This window comes from Tasmannia lanceolata, unplaced genomic scaffold (assembly GCF_043159265.1).
Source record: "Tasmannia lanceolata isolate RefF3 unplaced genomic scaffold, GAP_Taslan_0.1 ptg000015l, whole genome shotgun sequence".
In the NCBI taxonomy this organism is placed as follows: domain Eukaryota; kingdom Viridiplantae; phylum Streptophyta; class Magnoliopsida; order Canellales; family Winteraceae; genus Tasmannia; species Tasmannia lanceolata.
Window position 1 is genome coordinate 60,621,489 of NW_027518692.1, and position 11,788 is coordinate 60,633,276.

Below are 11,788 nucleotides of genomic sequence, written 5' to 3' on the forward strand. Positions count from 1 at the left end.
CAAAACATTGAAGCGCTGATATGATTTCCCTTTTGTTATATTAGGCTGCGTTCTGTCACTATTATAATAATGGCTTCCCCTGCAATTTTAGGTGCCAAGAATGAAAAAAAGAGAAGCCAAGAATCCCATAAATTTCCTTTTTATTTTACTAGTAAGAGATGCACGTGCAATGCACGTGCAACTAAAGATGAATACCCTAAATTGCATCTTGTTTGAATGTGTAGATGTGTATGCATATACATACTTTCACTGTCTCAACCAGAGAAAGAAGTGAAGTACTAAACCCACATCAAGAAATAAAAAGCTAATTACAGGTTACAACGTGGGATCAACATGACCCTAATCCTATCCTCAGCAGTTGAGATTGCACTTAGACAGCCACATTATACATGTATAGGTGCACCATCAAAGAGAATTATGAGGTGAATATATGAGCCTCTTCACTTATGGGAATTATTGTAGCCTTTCCTGATGTAAACATTTCTTTTTCTCCTTAGAATCACATTCAAACAGGAAGTAATCTTCTTCCATGGATGGGCCCCTTGATCTTCCATTAGCTTCAATGGATGGGCCACATAACATTCCACCTCAGTGGGAAGCATATCAAGCGTATCAGGTGCAGAAAAGAATGATGATTCCTATCAGAGTGACGCCTGTTTCCTTTGACTATTTGAGGCCAGAAAAGAATAAAAGTTGAGTTATAACCGCACCCACTGTTTCACCACTTTCTGTCATTCCGAAAATTACCCCTAGGGACCTGCAACAAGTTTTTAGATGCATCAGTGTTACACAAGAAAGAAAAAGAGTGAAAATAAAGAAAGGGTCATTTTAAAGCATGGCAAGAGGGGTTGTCACCGTAAGTACACAATGAATATGATTTTAAGCTCGCCAGTTCACTTTCACCGAAAAAATTCAAAGTATAAAAACTGGTAACTTAACTCAGCCTTGTTTAGTCTTGATATTTGATCGAGTATTTGACTGAAATTCAAGTTAGTACACAATGAATATGATTTTAAAAATAATATGTGTTAGTCCAAATTTCAAAAGGATCGGTGATCGGGGATGTCAGAGATAGATACCCAATGGTCTACCCGCTCCAGCTTCAATCATAAGGGGTATCGGAAAGATCGAGATTTTTGTGAGTATTCAATCAAGTTTTTTGGTTTAAGAAAACTGAGCCAAATTTTAACATGTAAAGTCTTGATCGAGTTCGAATCTACGATTTGTTATGCGTACTGCATTGAGTTCATTCCTCTTCAAAAAAACACTTCATCGAATTCATTAATAGTAACCAGAATAAAGCATTGGCAACCGATTTGGTTACCACATATGCGAAGCAATTGGTGTCAAGCCTTGTGCCACATGCGGTTAGGATATTATGATTGCTACAATAGGTTTCTCATTCAATCTGGATTATCTGTACTCATTTATCTAATTGGGAATTGCAAAATTTAAAACCTTATTCTGAGAAGAAATTGAAAGCAATTGGTGTCAAGCCCTGTGCCACATGTGGTTAGGATGTTATGATTGCTACAATAGGTTGGTCATTCAATCTGGATTATCTATACACATTCATCTAATTGGGAATTGCAAAATTTAAAAGCTTATTCTGAGAAGAAATTGAATCTTGTACCACGCGAAGAACCTGAAATTGAGGTTGATTTGATATTGTATTGACTCTGCTTTCAGTTATAACTTTCAGCCATCGAATAAGAAGTCTAAAGCAGAGTACCTTGTGAATATGATTAGAAAAACAAACAAGGTTTTGCCTTTTCGAAACCAAAAGAACCACCTCAAACGTCAGCCCAGGAGCAGCTTGAGCAAACAAAGAGAAACCAAACATCATGACAACGGATCCACCAAGTGAATCCACCTGGCCAAACAGTATATAGAGAAGCCCTGCAATGCCCTGGACTGTCTCCAAGCTATGCAACCTGCTCCTCATACCAAACCATCACCCCTAAGATGAACGTTTACCTAGAAATCAACTTTACCAAGCCAAAGCTAGCTGCTACAAGTTCAGCAATTTGAATTCTCTGATTAAACCAATATTAGACAATCCTGCAACAACACCATTGGAGAGGCCAACAACATTGCCAGCAAACATGGAGCTCAACCAGAATTGGTTCGCAACAAAATTGAAAATGGAAAAGCCAATGAGGAAACATAATAGGATTAAGACTGTGTCACTGAACAGGGGAATAACTTGAAAGTAATAGGTGCTTGAAACTTCCCCATCTCCAATTAGTAAGCTCATTTTTTGGATTAGATATGAGAAAGTTATTGAAACATTTGTGTAGTATGAATCATAGTTCAAAAAGACGTATCAGTTATGCACACTCCCTAGCTTGACAATCTCAATTAGCTGATACTAATGGCCAAAATTTCAATTGATGTATTGTACAAAATTACTTAAATGGCTATAAGTTCAAAGGACCACAGAAATGCAGTACAAAACTGGCATCCAAGCAAGAAGCATTTAGTTGAGAAGATAAACAGAATAAGGCTCATCACTTCAAAAAGAGCGGACAAAATAAACCGACAAGATTGCTACACAAAAGTCACCCACTCAAATAAGGCAGCCACGAAGTAGGAAGGTAAAAGATGTGATTGAGCACACTAATAAGAATATACTGCTACAAAAAAATTGATCATTGCAAGCTTCACCAATTAACCATCATAACAATATAAGTAATCTAATGTAGAAAAGTATAGGTTCTCCTAAAACAACAATAGTTAAAGAGAACAAACAAAACAAACCTAAGACAATATTATTAAAGCCTAAATGTAAAATATGTGCATTCAAAAAAATGAATGAAAAAGTAAATGTAAGCTAAACATAGCTGAAGAAACATTTCAAGAACAAAACATAAAACATCATCTAGAAGAAATAGACAAATCAGAATAAAAGTACCACAATTTCTATAACTCCTCCTAGCACATGAAAGTTAATAGGTTAAGCATAGCTGAAGGAACAAAAATATCTTTTACGTTGGAAAAAATTTTCATCCACATCCTTGATCTTCATGCTATGAAAGAGTATAATCCTTATATAAGGGAAACTAAAACTAATTTGAACTAATTTATATCATATTAGTTCTGGAACATAATCCAGAATTAAAAGATCTTGAATTATTAAATCATATGTGTGGATTGTAAGATCACTGCCAGAGAAAGACGCATTGGACTTGAGAGACTCACATAAGAAGGTTTCCTCCCGGTAGCCAGAGTCTGTAAAAAGGAGTACCAATAAAGAAGACCACATTTTAAATACTCATAGCTATGGGCAATGAACCAAAAACAGAACCCCATCCATGCTTCATATGATGTAAACCACCATATAGAAGGCCACTTTTGCTCCGATGGTGACGGAAAGATAGAAGAGGTTGACAAACGGTGATATGCCCACAATATTATTGACAGAACGAAGGTTCGGTGCATAATGTAAAGCATAAAGTTCGCCATAATAATTGAAAGACTGAAATAAGCCGTTCTCTTTGCATCTCCTTTTCTAAACAAAGGATTACACTCACAACCAAGAACCAAACATTCCAAATCAATGGTAAAGATCAATTCAAATCAATTTAAAAAACTGCATAGCTTCTGCTTACCACAAATGAAGAAGGTAGCAATCCAAGCCCATGTCTTCAGTCCAAACACTATGTAATGTAAACCTAAGTACTATATGCACTCATTTCATACTTTAGTCTTTCGCCAAGTAAGTATTATTAACTCATTCTATCGTTAAGAAGAAACAATTGATTCTATGGCCAGTTGGTATGGTTTTCTCTATAAAGAAAGTTTGGAATCCTAGAGATCTCACACCTCAAAATCATTTATATGATAGAAAGCCTTCATTGTGTGGAGGAGAGATGTAGGGAGAGTTATCCCAAACAGCATTAATTAGTTTAATTGAATTTATTATTCAATTATAATATTTGTTATTATAATTATTAAGCTACGGGAAGTTGTAATTATAAGCAAGAGTATTGTTTTTACAATATGTCATGACAGGATTATTTAGTCATATGTAGTTTAAGAAAACAATGAATTATTCGCAATAACCGTGACTTCGCATTCATAAATATCCGAGCTTCTCCACTCTACTGGAACCAATATAAAATGTTAAAATATTTTGTTCTTGTCACAGTGAAAGAAAGCTGTTAAGAAATCTACCTAAACCCTAGGATCTGATTATGATCCCAATGTTCAAAGACGTAAGCTTTTTTATTTTATTTTGCTGAGGGGATGACATCTAATTGCATGAATGTTTATATAGATATATAAAAAATGCATATCCACCATGAGAATTGACATAAAGGGGTATCTCAAACTTCGATACAAGAAAGCCAACTCCATTTTCAAAAAATGTTGCCTATCACGAGTTCACGACACATATTTGTACACATGGTGATTGATAAAAAATGTTTAGAAACATTCAATTGACCATTTACATTGCTTCTTCGGCAGCACTGTGTTAAATATATGACTACACATTCACATATACTTCTATTGTATTTTATCTTTAAAGCATTTTATTGCCAGATTTTGTAAAAGTAAAACAACATATTTTTTGCAGTTCATCATATTGGTTTTTCTCAGGGTTCCCGTGCTTAGTATTTTGTCCTCTGTGATTGGTGCCAAATATTTAGAAGAAAGATGTGTGTTTTTTGTTTTAATTTGATGAAATTCTGATCTCTGAGAATGAAATAGAGGGTAATACTGCAGCAGTTAGAAATAGATATTCACCTGCTACACGGTGGCCAACGAAGTTCAAAGCATTTAGACTGTTCATGGCAGCATAGATCTGCTTAATTGGGATTTCCTTAATTGGGATTTTCTGACGGCCATACGCTTCATTTATTAACTCCTTGGAATCTGTAGAAGTAAACAAGCCATTGCTCAATTTGGTAAGTGTTATAAGGGGTAAAGTTAAAGTGGAAGAATCCAAGAACGGAAAATGCTATGAGATGCCAGATTTTTCTTATGGAACATTAGATTTAGACATTTCTTTGCCAAGTGAAAATCCCTATGAGGCCCCCATTTAGTAGCCACAGACCTGTTTCAAAGCAAAAATTGAAAAGGTTAGAGAGTTTAAAATGATGCAGATAGAATGGGGATTTGATCATCTTCAACAAAAAAAAAAGTTTCACATGTGGCTATCGTAGACCTCAATTTACCATAAGTTTCTTGTTTGTTTACAAATAAGAATATCCCTAGGAGGCCCCCAATTATTAGCTATAGATTAGTTTCAGGGCAAAAATTGCAAAAGTTAGAGAAGAGTTAAAAATGATTCACATATAATGGGGGATTTGATCATTGCTCTTAAAAAAAAAAGGTTTCACATGTGGCTATGCAGACCTCTTTGTACCATCAATTTGTTGCTTATCTACAAATAATTGGATGATTCATTAACAAACTAAGGAAAAAGAACGAGTAAATATACAGAAAGAAACAGCATAATTGAGACATTTCAGTAAGCAAATCAAGATTAAGGAATCGGTTGGAAAGTCATCACTGAACAAAGAAAGCAGCATAGAAAGATAAGATTATGCACCCAAAGAGCCCTAATAGAGCAAGCTCACAATAAAGGATTATTCCCCTTTTCTAAAATAACCAATATCCATCTGCAATCACCTTCTTCAAGACAGTAGAGTTGTGAAAAGGAAATCTATTTCAGAGGTAAAAATCAAAGAAATACAAGAAGAAACACAAATCTTTGGAATGGAATTTCAATATTAGAGAACCGGAAAAAAAATCCACGTTTATTTTTCCATGGTTATAAAGAAACCCACTCACCATTAATAGAAAAAAAAAGCTCTGAGTAAATTATATCCACAACCTATAAAATAAAAAAGTAAAAAATAAAATAAAATATCCTGTTGAGGTAAAGCATATGCAGACCCACTTATCAGGTAACAGAAAAGTTCCAAAGAAAAAATAAAAGGAAGAAAAAACGCATATTATAAAGGACCGGAGAGATTAAGAAGCGTAAGAGTTTGGAATTGCAGAGAATTAGAGAGGGTTGGAAATTCCAGATCCTTCCGGTTCCTAATCTCTTTGGCCCCAACTGGAAAAGTAAAACAAAAGAGAGAGAGAGTACCTTGAGGAAGACCCTTTATCATTCTAAATGTGTAAAGCTGAAAGTCGAATTGATAAGTATGGAAAGAGAACTCACTCGCCATTAACGAAAACAGAAAAGGTAAAGTGTAAAAGAAAATAAGGAGAGGAGGAAAAAATGCCTACAAAATCTCGCTGGAGATCTTCTATAGGAAACGAAGGTGATATGACGGTTCTGTGCCGTCATTGCCTGAAGAAGCAGTGATCGATAGAGTCGAGAGAGAAGAGATGGCGATGTGGTCGAGAGAATTAGCAGGGAAGAAAACTGGTTGGTTGAGATGACCATGAGTTCTTGGACACTTCATTTACAAAACATAATGACAAAAATGGGCTGATGTAACGGACGATGGAGATTACTTTCTCGAAAAACGTGAGAGAATCGAAGGTATCAAGTGATACACATTGTGGGACTTTGACAACACGTGGAAACGCTAAACGCGTGGCTTACATGCGGCAGGTTTTTTTTTTAACGGATATGGAGGGCAAATCAGGAGGCTGATATGACGAGAATGCCCTGAAAAATTGGGACCTATTTGGAAGTTAAATAAAAAGAAAGGGCAGGATACAGAGGGAATTCTGACTAAAGTTGGTTGACGAACTTTCGTTGGTTTACGCTTTTAGAATAGTAAGGATTTTATGCGTAAGCTGGGGTTAGGCAGACCCCGACCAGACATCATTCAATAAAGATAGCAAAATACAAAAGAGGGGCCTAGCAGGGCAACAGAGACACAACAGTGGACATACAAGAGAAAACAAAACATTATACTCGAGGGTATTTGGTGCCTAAAGCATCCAGCAGGATGATATCACTTAGTTCTTGAGGAACACATTCTAAATTGATATCTTCTCCCTCACAGCAGCAATCAAGTTTGGAAATCAGCCACATTGTTAGCTTCTCTTCATATGTATGTAATTTGCTAACTCCTGAAGCTACGAACAGCTTCCCGTATTTTTGAAAAAATAGGTAGAGCTTTCCAAGGGCAATCATATCCCATGTATCAGAAATCACATTAACCGCGAGGTTAGAACCGGATTCGACCCAAATTTCCGGAAATCCTTTCATCTTTGCATGTCTGATCCCATGGAGACCCGTTTCGTTAGGCATCTCCCACATGCAGACCCATTTCCCTCTATTTCTCCCTTATGCGTGACTTTAATATGAGATTTTGCGGAGGGACTCATAATCATTTCCATAGATTCTCATTAAGGCCTTGTTCGTTTGGGATTATGACAACCAATGATGAGCCCTCAAACTGATTATTGGACTCAAAATGAATGTAATTTGAGTCCAATCATCAGGATGGGAGCTCACCATCGGTTGTCATAATCCCAAACAAACAGGGCCTAAGATGAGAAGCCTCGGTGAACACGATATTAGATGTTAAATACCAAAAATATTCCTCATGTTTAACCTGCAAGTAAAAATATATGAAGGATATTTTTACGCTACAATGAAATATGGGTTTGGTTGGGAATTTTGCATGAGAGAACAGCCCTAGAGGATTAGGGGCCGTTTGGATACGTGGATTTTAGAATTCGGGATTTCTTCAAAATTGTTGCCCAGATACAAGAGAATAAGCGGACCAACCGTCGTTTTTGACTTCTCGCCCTTCTTTCTGTTAGCAGGAGAGTAGTAGATCCTCCCATATTTCCAGGTTTTAAAAACCTCAGGTTGCAGGAGAGATTTTTAAAACCTGAATTTTCTCGCTTAAAATCTAAGAAACGATGCGAGGACAGCATGTAGCAGCTGGATCATGAACCATCTTTTACACTGTTTTCAAACTAAAAACATGGATTCTAAAATCCGCGTATCCAAACGGCCCCTTACGTTTCATCAGATTTTGTCTTATTCATTTAATTCATACCAGGTGGCTCTTCTCTCGTGCAAAAGTCAGCCCTAAAATGCATGTCCTCGAAATTCCCTAGCAAATCCCATAAAATATATTTGAATTTAGGTCAGTTCGACAAACTTTATTTTGGCATCCAGCTAGTTCCCATCGGATTAAATTAGAGTAGTCTTTGTCCCACAGAGGCACTCAAACAAACCCACATCATGCCCCACTCATTTAGGCCACGTCTGGCAACCATGAAAAACTATTCCATGGAATATTTGTGGGTCTGGTAGTGAGAGATGAGGAGATGGAGATTGTTGAGAGGGTGGGAGTGACGTGGGGCATGAAAAGGTGATATAAAATCAAGGAAAACAACAAATAAATTCTAGATAGGGAGTTTTTATATGATGAAAGGCATTATAGTCCATTAGATGGGCCACAACCTAAATAGGTCGTGCCCTAAAAATCATTTGCTTAGGTTGATCCTAACCCTGCTATCTATAGAGGGACCACGCACACATTAGAGGGTTGATCTAACCCTCTTTAGATCGGATGGTTAGGATCAACCAATGTAAATGATTTTGGGGCACAACCTAAATAGGTCATTTAGGTTGTGTCCCATCTTATGGACGGTTTGGATCATCCAATGGTGTGGGTCATACGGTACTTTTTGAATAATAATGGACTATAAGGCCTTTCATCATATAAAAACTCATAGATAGGAATTTTCTCTTCACTGGTTTTTAGAAATTTTTTATATTATCAAGTTAAAAAACTGAGATGAGACGATTAAAATATAAATTCTGGGGGCAAAATTGGAAAAAGAGTTTTGCGACACTCTTTGTTTTTTTGGGCGGGGCGGGGCGGGGCCCCCTGTTTCACGGGTGAAATTGCCAGCCCTATTTTATTTTATTTTTTTGGGTCGCCAGGGGCCGTAAGAGGAAGAGGAGTAGGATAATCTAGATAAGATAGATAGGCGATCGAGCGTTATTGCCCACGTGGATAAAACGACAAACAATATCCTTACGTACAAATATCAGTACCTCATTGATGGCTCTCGCTGCTTTGGCCTTTGGGTGGATACCCCAAAATTTTCTGGGCATTTTCGTCTTTTCATTTTACTACGGACGTATATGTGTCAATTTATAAGTGGAGCCTCTTCCACGTGCCCTCTAAAATGACGTAACCTATATTAAGTACCCATGGGGGACAGTGGTGGCGGATCACTCCTGCCGATCACAGCGTTCGAAGAAAAGTTTTCCCTTGCATCCAAATATGAGGAGTGCTAAACATAAGGAGGCCCTTGCAAAAATGAGATGAAAGGGCGTCCCATTGGCTGCGCGTCACCATCCTACATTAATAATGGCTGAAAAGTCAATTTAGACGTTGTTGTGCAGCCAACACGGGCGGCCTTGAATCTAGCATTTCTCTCTAAATATATATACTTTTACTGGCTATTGATGTTGGCACTAAGCACTAACTCTTCTTGTCTTTTATTCTTTAAATGGGTGCTTTCCTCTGGCAGCTGTTTAAATAATAAAAACAAGACGAATCAGTGCAATTATCAAAACACGGTAGTGCCAATAACATTAACACTTTTATTTTAGGCTACTGATATTGGCACTGATCACACTAGCTTACCTTGTCTTTTCTTTCTTAATTTACTTATGGGTGCTTTTTTGGAAATTGTGATAACCTTTTGACAACCGGTTAAAAAGTAAAAGAAAATGTGATTTAGTACATTTATCAGAACATGGTAGTGCCAATCGGTAGCCTTTCCCTTTCATAATTTCAACTATTAATTCTCATGTTACCCGGAAAAAAAAATAAAAATAAAAAATACTATTAATTTTCGTAGGGTTTTGTTTGCTCCCTTTACTCCCACGCTCTCAATTCTCTCACTGTCCGCCCATCTTTTGCAAGATCTCCACTAATATTTAGACCTGGCAAGAATTGATTTGGACCCGAGGGTCGACCTGGCCCGCTAGTAATTTTCAGGTCCGGGTCAACATTTTGTGACCCGTAGGTCAACCCGGCCGGTCAAAACTGGTCCGAGCCGGGTGGACCCGCGGGTGCCCGTTAAAAAAAACCAAATACTTTTTGGGAGAGGAATCGAGGATATGTGACGAAAATGCCAAAAACATGTGAGGGTATTTTCGTCAAATCAGTAAAGTCCCACATCCCAAGTTGAGTTGTCGTTATTATGGCAGTAGTGATCCCTGAGTACCGAAACCACCCTTCCTTTTGTAGATAAGTGATTAAATTCGTTCATGGTGGGTCAGGACAATTTTGTCATTGCAAATTTTCCACTGCATTTTGTAGAAAAATTGTCCGCGACCTTTTTGAGAGAAGTGATTATATTCAGCGCATCTCTGACGCTTGTCTTAGCATACGGCATGTGGCGGAGAAGTTTTTGAAAAACAAAACAAACGTTCATTATAATAAACCGGGTGACCCACGGGTCGAACCGGCCCGTACGGGCCAGGTGCGGGTCCAAGATGAGGGACCTGTTTCTGACCCAGCCCATTTCACGACCTGAACGGGGTCGGGTCAAACCCGGCCCGGCCCACCCGTTTGCCAAGTCTACTAATATTTTAGGGAATATTTTTTCATGCTTTCCAAACACGCTCCGAAGGAAATGCTCAATCTCCTAAGCACTAGAATCATACATGTTTAATTGAAAAATAAGTGTCAAAGTTATCCCATTTGTCTCATAGGATTGTTAACTTACCAACTTCTCCAATAGCTTAAGTTTTTGGAGAAATGAGTTATTTATCTTTTATACTTTAACACTCCCCCTCACGTGTGGCCCACTTGACAAATACGTGGCACATGTGGTCCCACTTTGGGCCGACCATCGCATGTGGATTTTTGCTACCGAGAGGTATGAACTGTGAGAGTGACCACTTTTTTAGCTGTTCTCTAGCAGACACAAGTTGATGATATAGCAACAAAACATGCAATATTTGTATATAGCTGAGTGGTCCCTTATCACTTCATTACTTTCTTTACAAAAGGCAACCAAGCCGACACAAGTTGATGATATAGCAACAAAACATGCAATATTTGTATATAGCTGAGTGGTCCTTTATCACTTCATTACTTTCTTTACAAAAGGCGACCAAATGCGTAGAAATTTTGGACACTAATGATGCTCAAATTTGCTTGCTTCATTAAGTTGACTACTTACACCACTACTCTACGAGGTAACTACCTGCAACCAAACAGATCGTAAGTATCTTAGGTTAGGAAAATATTCATGGGAACTCGGATGACTTGGTTTGTGATTCATTTCGTTGCTCACATTAATTATGATCTCCAAAATCTAAAACTTTCCATGTTTTCACCATCCAATTATGATGATCTAAGGATGGTCAGGCAAACACTGGACGAAGATGATATATAAATTTCAAATTTTCTTGCAGCTATCATCCCTCGTCACTCAATACGTCACACACGTCACACGAAGATGATAAAAATTCATAGATACAATATTTTGATGTCGGCATACTCTCCGTGCATTACATTTTATTTAATTAGCTTTTTGCAGCTGTTATAATACTGAAAATGCAATAAACATCTAACCAAAATATTTTAAAACAATTTGAGTGGTGCCATTATCAAAATATGGTTGGGGAATATATCAGTCCCCATTAAATTATAATATATAATATAATATAATAAAGAGAACTATTGTGCGGGTATTTTAGGTGCCACACGAGGACATGTGTGTGCAATCGAGACTGCTGAGCTTGTAGTGCATCACGAGGTGATCAACAGGTGCAACTTGGGTCGATTTTTAGGAATTCAGGTTACGCTTTAAACATAAAATCAGG

At 37.5% G+C, this 11,788-nt stretch overlaps 1 long non-coding RNA gene across 2 annotated transcripts; it reads right to left on the bottom strand.

Moving 5' to 3' along the window:
* Nucleotides 1-123: 123 nt before the first annotated feature.
* LOC143892802 (uncharacterized) lies at nucleotides 124-6,430 on the bottom strand. Of its 2 annotated transcripts, XR_013255625.1 has the most exons (4): nucleotides 6,104-6,430; nucleotides 5,800-5,842; nucleotides 4,750-5,059; nucleotides 124-757 (listed from the first exon to the last, which is right to left on the bottom strand). It is a non-coding gene; the product is annotated as an uncharacterized LOC143892802 (long non-coding RNA). The 2 variants fall into 2 exon arrangements; XR_013255624.1 differs by lacking the exon at nucleotides 5,800-5,842 and having other exon boundaries at nucleotides 6,104-6,427.
* Between the last annotated feature and the right edge of the window lie 5,358 nt (nucleotides 6,431-11,788).